This window comes from Vicia villosa, unplaced genomic scaffold (assembly GCF_029867415.1).
Source record: "Vicia villosa cultivar HV-30 ecotype Madison, WI unplaced genomic scaffold, Vvil1.0 ctg.001419F_1_1, whole genome shotgun sequence".
Taxonomy (NCBI): Eukaryota; Viridiplantae; Streptophyta; class Magnoliopsida; order Fabales; family Fabaceae; genus Vicia; species Vicia villosa.
Window position 1 is genome coordinate 316,290 of NW_026705611.1, and position 8,657 is coordinate 324,946.

General features: G+C 38.9%; 1 long non-coding RNA gene across 1 annotated transcript; it reads right to left on the minus strand.

Annotated features, from left to right (window-relative positions):
- Positions 1–1,051: 1,051 nt before the first annotated feature.
- On the minus strand, positions 1,052–2,364 carry LOC131635059 (uncharacterized). The gene is made up of 3 exons (XR_009293706.1): positions 1,759–2,364; positions 1,458–1,668; positions 1,052–1,284 (listed from the first exon to the last, which is right to left on the minus strand). It is a non-coding gene; the product is annotated as an uncharacterized LOC131635059 (long non-coding RNA).
- Positions 2,365–8,657: the final 6,293 nt, after the last annotated feature.

An 8,657-nucleotide genomic window follows, 5' to 3' on the forward strand; every position in this document is an offset into this window, starting at 1 on the left:
ATGGTTGAAAATGATGTAGATGATATCAACCTTCTTCTGAGTACCAATGCAGTACAGAATGTATTATTGCTCTTTGTTGATAAATTTGGAGAATGGGTTGCTTTTCTGTGATAGAAACACCCTAGAAGAATCTTGGTCCAGACTTTGTAAATTTCCTTCATATCTTTGACGTCTTTTGTTTTCTTCACATCTGTGTATAGTTCAGTCAGAACAGCATCCCAATCCGTTCTTTGATCAGATTCAAAGACACCAACAGGGTTTCTCAAATCGAACATCATTCTCAGAATGTTCTCAGTGATGACAACCATTCTTCCATGAACAAAAGATATGATTGATTTAGGAGAAACAACGTCATGAACCCAAAATTCTTTTACCAGTTCTGGATAAACTGGTCCGTAAAACTCAGAGAATAATGATGTCCATCCTTGAAAGAGCATGTTATTCTTGAGATGGAACTCATGTTCTTCCAGACTGTCGAAATCAACAATTAACTCACAAATCACTTCTAACTCATTCCTCGGAATCGAGCAAGTGATTACTGGAACAATCTGTTGTCCTTCTCCTTGATTATGTGTTGCACCCCAAAATTTGCCCTCTTTATTTGAGCTATAAGTTAATAATGACGTTTATTTTGTCATTAAAAAATCAGAGAAAATAATAAAGAGTTCCATTATACATGGTGTGCGCAATCGTTAATTCAACTGAGATGCATTGGGTTCTGTGTCAGGATATTCTTGTGTGCTTCAATTCTTATATTCTTCAAGGATTCCTTAAGATGTTATTGTTATGTCGGATTAGTGTTCGAATGCGGATCATGGCATAAAGAAGTGAAGTGGCGATCAAGGTTTTGTTGGTCTTTTTTTTTTATGGAAGTAATTTGGTTCATTGATCGAGTTAGGATTGCATTGAAGTAAAGTTCGTTCAAGTGATGATTTAAATTCAAAAATACTTCACAATTCAAAATTGGATCAAAATAGTTTTAAGCATACAAGGATGGAAGGTGTATTCATATGGTTACAAGATACAAAAATTCCAAGTTATAATATCCATACAATATCCATTTATCATTCACTACAATTCAAATTCTCAAAAAGTGTCCATATCATTCAAAGGTCCATTCATTACATCATATATCCCATTACAAGTTAGAGCCCAAAGTCGAAATTACATCATGAAGTTAATATCCAAAGAAACAAGTTCTGAAACAAAGAAGCAAAGTCTAAGCCTATGCTAAGTTGGCTCTCAATTCAATCTCCATGTTAACTTCAAACCGTAAGCCAAATCCTACAGAGAAAAAGAACCAAACAGGTTTCCATATAAACCGATTCAGCAATCTTCACCAGAGACCCGGCAATAAACCGGCAATAAAACCGCAGCTTGGTAAAAGCCAAGAAAAAGCCGAGTCGGAAATCGGCACAAAAGAGAAAAGGTTCAGGATAGCAAAGGATTGAACTCACCGATAACCAAAATGTAACAAACTTTGGCTCCAATCTTCATCTTCACCGATTCACATCTTTCTCTCTTCAACATCTCTGAATCTTCACCTTCTTCTCTCTCAATTTTCTGGAAAACTCACAAAGAGTTCTTCAACCTTCAACCTCTTCATTCTCTTCAATCGAAAAAATCTCAGAATCTCCTCCTCCTCTTCACATCACCATGAATCAATCTCTTCATCATTAAAAGAAGAAATTAACGAAAATCAAGAAGAGGATTGAACAAAAACTCATAGCAGAAGAGGAAAGAGAGGAGATAACAAACCTGTAACAAATTTCTCTAAGAAAATCTTTCTCCAATCTCAAATCCTCTTCTTCGTTCATCATCTTCAATCAGAATAGCACAAGAACCGTTCTTCATCTTCATCACAAAAATCAGAAAACCTTTGGTTCATCTCCAAAAATCCTCAACTCGCCACATTCTTAACCATAGATAACCTGCAAGAAAATCACAGGATATTACAAAATAATCTTTGACGAAGTTATCTCACGTCATCACCTTCTCCGAAACGATTGCATCAACTCAACGATAACGACTGCACCGTGATCACGCAACAACAACAACCTTTTGCGCATCAGCTTCAACAGAACGAACGCACCGGACGAATCTCCGGTTGCCTTGAGTTGGTGTTCTCCAATTTTAGATCGAGGAAGATTGGAGAGAACTAATCGAGCACGAGTTGAGCGGAGGGAACTGAGAGTTTGAGTCGAAGCGAAAGAGAAAGTCAAGATCGAGAGAGGTGAGAGAGGTCATCATCGCGCGGTCGTCCGAAGCTGGTGCCGCCGCGTTTTCGCCGGAAGAGAAGGAGGGAAGTTTGTCCGCCGCCGTTTGAGAGGTTGAGGGAGAGCTGAGTTCCAATACACGTAACGCTAACCCTCTTCTAATTGTACATTTCATTTTTTGTAGTTAATTTGGCATTAAAACTGAATAAACATGGTTTAATTGAGATTAACTGGATTTAATTGCTGATAAAGTCTGAATTAGCATAAAGTTTAATTGTTGTCAAAAATCTGGATTGGATCAAATAAAAATCTGTTATAGTTCTTGGGCCTCCACCGAAAATCCTCCCTACACCCCCTGAAGCCCACATCACGCCTACTGTTTTGTTGTTGGTACAAAAACATGCTGTTAAGCCAATTCCCTTTGGGCCTCAGCGCCTTTGTTAAGCATGCACCACTTATTTTCACATAAACCCCCTGTATTCATTTTTTTTTTGCATATTAGATTTAGTTTTTGTAACTAGTTTGTTGTCCTTTATTTTTTAGTATAGAAAAATGCATGAAAACAATTATTTTGTTAGATTTTTAGATGATAGAAATACCTTGAAAAACAATATTCTTTGTTAGTTTTCTTTTGCATGATAAAAAATGAATAAAAACATGTATTCTTTTCTTGTTAGAATTATATTTTTGTTTTCTATATTTGTTCTAAGTGATAAAAATATCTTTTCCTTGTTAGATTTTAATTGTTTTGTACATAGTTTTGTTCCGTTGCTTTTTAGATAATAATGCCATAAAAAACAATTCAATTTTGTTAGATTTTGTTTTAGAATTCACTTAGAATTTAATTGCTATTATTTTCTATGGCGGTGTGCGTTTGCCTTGTTATTACTGATTTGGTCATTGAGATGTGCGAGGTACTTCGAGAGAGCCTTCGATTGCGATTTGACTAGTTTCGTGTTCCACTTTATTTGTGGGACACGAATTCGCTTCCGGTGCGATTGATTTGCATCGTGTTCCACTTTATTTGTGGGACACGAACTTATTCCCGATGTGATTCACCTGATCTCTCATTCATTGAGATGTATATTCCTGTATTGTCTGGATTGTATTTCTTGCAGGTTGCTTGTGTGGTTGTGTTTTATACGCACCACATAGCGGTTGTGATTTATTTTCACACCGCATCGCTTTGACGCTCATGCTGGACTCCTGGCTTTGTCGGATGTTAGATTACGTGAAGTTTCTTAGTTCTGCTTGCGTTGCTAGCTCACTGCGGATTTGCTATCCGCTCGATATCTCCTTGTCCCTTTTACCGCTTTCCGCATCATCCTATAACATGAGAAGTAGGACCTAGACATGCATCTGGCCAAGCCCTCGAAAGAGGCTCTGTTTTTGTTGGTGTGTTTATATTTGTGCTTTGCGGCAGGGAGTCACGGTGTAATAAGTCCTATATGGCACTCCGTTAAGTCCTCATGGAAGGCATGCGGAAAGGGATAGCAATCAACCCCCGCCTAGTCTCATCGAGTCCGTTCAGTATGCGCACGCTTCGCGTTGCTCGCTTCTGAACCTGCACAAGATCTTGTTATCGAGTATGTCAGGAAAAGGGTTCATGTAGCCGGACCCCCGCCTTTCTTATAGCTCGCGTCGCTCGATGTTGATGCTCGGTGTACGCACGCACCGTTTTCCTTTATGATCCGTGACGGCTTGGTTGCTAAGAGGGGTCCGCCCTCTTGTCTATGGCCCGATCATTTTCGCGAGGTCTAATGCTTGGTTGACTTGGGTTGAGCTGCTCCCCTTGGCTATGGCGGGACCGCTTTCCTACCATTCGGTCAGTTCCGTTGGTTTGTTTGCTTTACGAGCGGATGCTCGTTTGTGTGCTTATTGTTTGCTTTCCCTTTCCTCGTAGGTTGCTAGTTTAGTTTAGACTTGCACCCTTTGTATGATAACATTAGGTAGCAAGCTTTCCCCTTTAGCTTAGGTTCTCCTCATGCATTCTTTAAAACACAAACCACACTCTTTGATTTTCTTTTCTTAAGAGCTTGTTATTTCTGCTCCATTCCCAAGCATAAGTCTCCAAAGGTCGAGCAGCGGAGTGTGAATGTAACTCGTTCACCTAAAAAACACAAAACAAACAGAAATTAGTTAGCCGAGCTACGGTACCTCTGATTCCGCAAAACGGATACGTAGGCAGCGGGGTAGGGCCCGTGCGAGTATAACTCTTTCTTTTCCCTACATTCTGCATTCATTTTAGTCCAGATTAGCGTAGATTTGTTACACACCCATAGTTTTAGACACAGGCGTGGATACCATCGAGTACGATGGGTGCGAGGGGTTCTAGCACCTTCCCCTCGCGTAACCGACTCCCTTACCCTTTTTCTCTGGTCGTGAGACCGTTGTTTTGTTTTGTGGTTTGCTGGCATTCCCTTCCTTTTCAGGATAAATATGTTAGTGGCGACCCTGTTAATTTTCGCGGTAGCGACATTATGTTGCTGAGACAAGGAACCAACGACTTGCGATGAAGAAGCAGCCATTTGAGCACAACTGAGATTACTGGGTTTCTTCTTGGTTTTGTGTTTAGGGTTAGAGAAGAGGGCGAACAAGTTGCAGAAATGCATGCAAGAAGAGAGAGAATGAGAGCGAAAATGGTAAACGTTATGATTTGAAATGAATATATAGAGGCGGATTTCAAAAAAATGCAATGAATTTATGAGAGTGAACAGTTACAAAATCAATTGAAATCAAATGCATTAAATGATGAGTGATGTTAGGTGAGAGAACATGATATTTGAAATGATTCGCACAGTTACCTAGGGCGGCGTCCCATCAGTTTCACGCACGCTTTTACCTATCGTGTGAACACGTGTTCACCATCAGAAAGCACTTGGTGACAGCTGTTTTACATAGAATTTTCTTCTGATGAAAGATAGAACTTCTCATCTTCTGATTCTGATCAAGTGTTCTAACTACCATTCTTTAGAAAGGATCTGGTTCTGATAGGATCAACCTTCTTCCCAAGAATGACATCTTCTGAGTGAGCAGAAGTTAGTCTTGAAGATCTTCTGATAGTTGGCTCTTCAGAAATTCTGAGATTCTCTAAAGATGCAGCAACTTGATCTTCTGATCCTTTGCTTCTGAGATCCTCAGCTTCTGATACTTTGCTTCTTGGTTCTTTAGCTTCTGAGAATGAGATATCTATATCTGCAAAATTCTCAAACTACTTTGGCTTTTCAAGACCAAGCTTATCATCAAATCTGATATTGATTGATTCTTCTACAACCAATGTTTCAGTATTGTATACTCTATAGCCTTTAGAGCGTTCAGAATATCCAAGAAGGAAACACTTCTGTGCCTTAGATTCAAACTTACCAAGATGATCTTTAGTATTCAGAATGAAACAAACACATCCAAACGGATGAAAATATGAAATGTTAGGCTTTCTGTTCTTCCACAATTCATAAGAAGTCTTATTTAGAATAGGTCTTATAGAGATTCTATTCTGAATATAACATGCAGTATTTATTGCTTCTGCCCAGAAGTGCTTAGCCATATTGGTTTCATTGATCATGGTTCTGGCCATTTCTTGTAGAGTCCTATTCTTTCGCTCTACAACTCCATTTTACTGTGGAGTTCTAGGGCAAGAGAAATCATGGGCAATACCTTTTTCTTTGAAGAACTCCTCAAAGAATCTGTTCTCAAATTCGCCACCATGATCACTTTTGACCTTTATGATTTTGCACTCCTTCTCAGATTGAATCTGAGTGCAAAATTCAAAGAACACTGAATGAGACTCATCCTTGTGTTTTAAGAACTTTACCCATGTCCAGCGGCTATAATCATCTACGATGACTAATCCATATTTCTTCCCTCTGACAGATGTTGTTTTGACTGGGCCAAATAGATCAATGTGCAGAAGTTCTAGCGGCCTAGAGGAAGAGACAACAATCTTAGATTTGAATGCAGGTTTGGAGAGCTTGCCCTTCTTACATGCTTCGCAAAGAGCATCTAATTTGTATTTCAGATTTGGGAGTCCTCTGACCAGATTTAGTTTGTTAATCTGAGAAATCTTTCTCAAACTAGCATGGCCTAATCTTTTGTGCCAGACCCATTGCTCTTCACTAGCAGACATAAGGCAAGTCACCTTCTGCTTCTCACGATCAGAAAGATCAATCTTATAAATGTTGTTATTTCTCTTGCCTGTAAATAGGATTGAGCCATCCATCTGACTTACAGCCTTGCAAGACTTTTGATTGAAGATTATGTCATAACCATTGTCACTTAATTGACTTATGGACAATAAGTTATGAGCTATTCCTTCTACAAGAAGTACATTAGATATGGAAGGAGAGTTACCAGTACTTATGGTTCGAGAGCCAATAATCTTGCCCTTCTGATCTCCTCCAAACTTGACTTCTCCGCCAGACTTAAGCACCAGGTCTTGGAACATAGACCTTTTTCCCGTCATGGGTCACGAGCACCCAGAGTCCAGGTACCATGACATGTTGTGCTTTGTCTTCTTTGCTGCCAAGGATATCTGCAACAGAAATTATCTTCTCCTTAGGTACCCACAACTTCTTGGGTCCTTTCTTGTTAGTTTTCCTCAAGTTCTGATTGAACTTAGGTTTAGCATAATAAACAATAGGAGGTACAACATGATATTCCTTAGGTTTAGCAGCATGATATTTTCTAGGTTGTGTCACATGCTTCTTAGTGTGTGTAACATGAAAGCTTTTGGCATGTGAAGTGAGCCTAATATCATGTAAGTGGCCATATTTGAACTGATCATACAATGGCTTGTATGTGATTTTCATATCATCTACAGGTTCAAACTTGTGTGGGATATCACCCTCATAGCCAACGCCAACTCTTTTGTTTCCAGAAACACCATATCTCATAGAAGCAGGATGACTTCTGCCAATACTTCTAGATAAGAACTTTCTAAAGCTCGAGTCATATTCTTTCAGAATATGATTGAGACTAGGAATGGATTTTTCTGAGTCAGAAGGAGATCCAATATCTTTGGATAATTTTAAAACTTTTTCCTTCAATTCAGAATTTTCCACTTCCAGCTTCTTAGTTTCAGAATCAAATAGCTTTTTTAGCTTTTTGTATTTGATACTAAGATGAGCCTTGAGTTCCAGAAGTTTTGTTAAACTGGAAACTAACTCTTCTCTAGATAGTTCAGAAAATACCTCTTCAGAATCTGATTCTGATGTAGATTCTGATCCATCATCAATTGTGGCCATCAGTGCAATGTTTGCCTGCTCGCCTTCAGAGTCTGATTCTGATTCTGAATCTGAATCATCCCACGTTTCCATAAGACATTTCTTCTTATGAAACTTCTTCTTGGGATTCTCCTTCTGAAGTTTTGGACACTCATTCTTGTAGTGACCAGGCTCATTGCATTCATAGCATGTGACTTTCTTCTTGTCAGATCTTCTGCTTCCAGAAGATTCTCCTTTTTCAAGCTTCTTAGAACTTCTGAAGTTCTTGAACTTCCTATGCTTGCTTTTCCAGAGTTGGTTTACCCTTCTAAAGATCATGGACAGTTCATCTTCTTCTTCTGATTCTGATTCTTCAGAATCTCGTTCTTCTGCCTGAAAAGCGTTAGTGCATTTTTTTATAATTAGATTTTAATGCATTATACTTACCTTTCTTCTGAGGTTCATTAGCATTAAGCTCAATTTCATGACTCCTCAGAGCACTGATCATTTCTTCAAGAGAGACTTCATTCAGATTCTTGGCAATTTTGAAAGCAGTCACCATAGGGCCCCATCTTCTTGGCAAGCTTCTGATGATCTTCTTGACATGATCAGCCTTAGTGTATCCCTTGTCAAGAACTCTTAATCCAGCAGTTAGCATTTGAAATCTAGAGAACATTTTCTCAATGTTTTCATCATCCTCCATCTTGAAGGCTTCATATTTCTGGATCAAGGCAAGAGCTTTGGTCTCCTTGACTTAGGCATTATCTTGATGAGTCATTTTCAATGATTCATATATATCATAGGCTGTTTCCCTGTAATATATCTTCTCATATTCAGCATGAGAGATAGCATTCAGCAAAACAGTCCTACACTTGTGATGATTTTTGCAGAGCTTCTTTTGATCATCACTCATCTCTTGTCTTGAGAGCTTTACACCACTAGCTTTCACTGGATGTTTGTAACCATCCACCAGAAGATCCCAAAAGTCACCATCTAAACCAAGAAAGTAACTTTCGAGCTTATCTTTCCAATATTCAAAGTTTTCACCATCGAATACTGGTGGTCTAGTGTAGCCATTGTTACCATTTCCATTATATTGCTCAACAGAGCCAGATGTAGATGTAGGTGTTGGAGTTTCAACCATCTTGACTTAGCGTTTTTCTCTTCTTGAATCTTTTCTAAACACGGTTAAGTGCTTGCACCTTAGAACCGACGCTCTGATGCCAATTAAAGGATAGAAAAA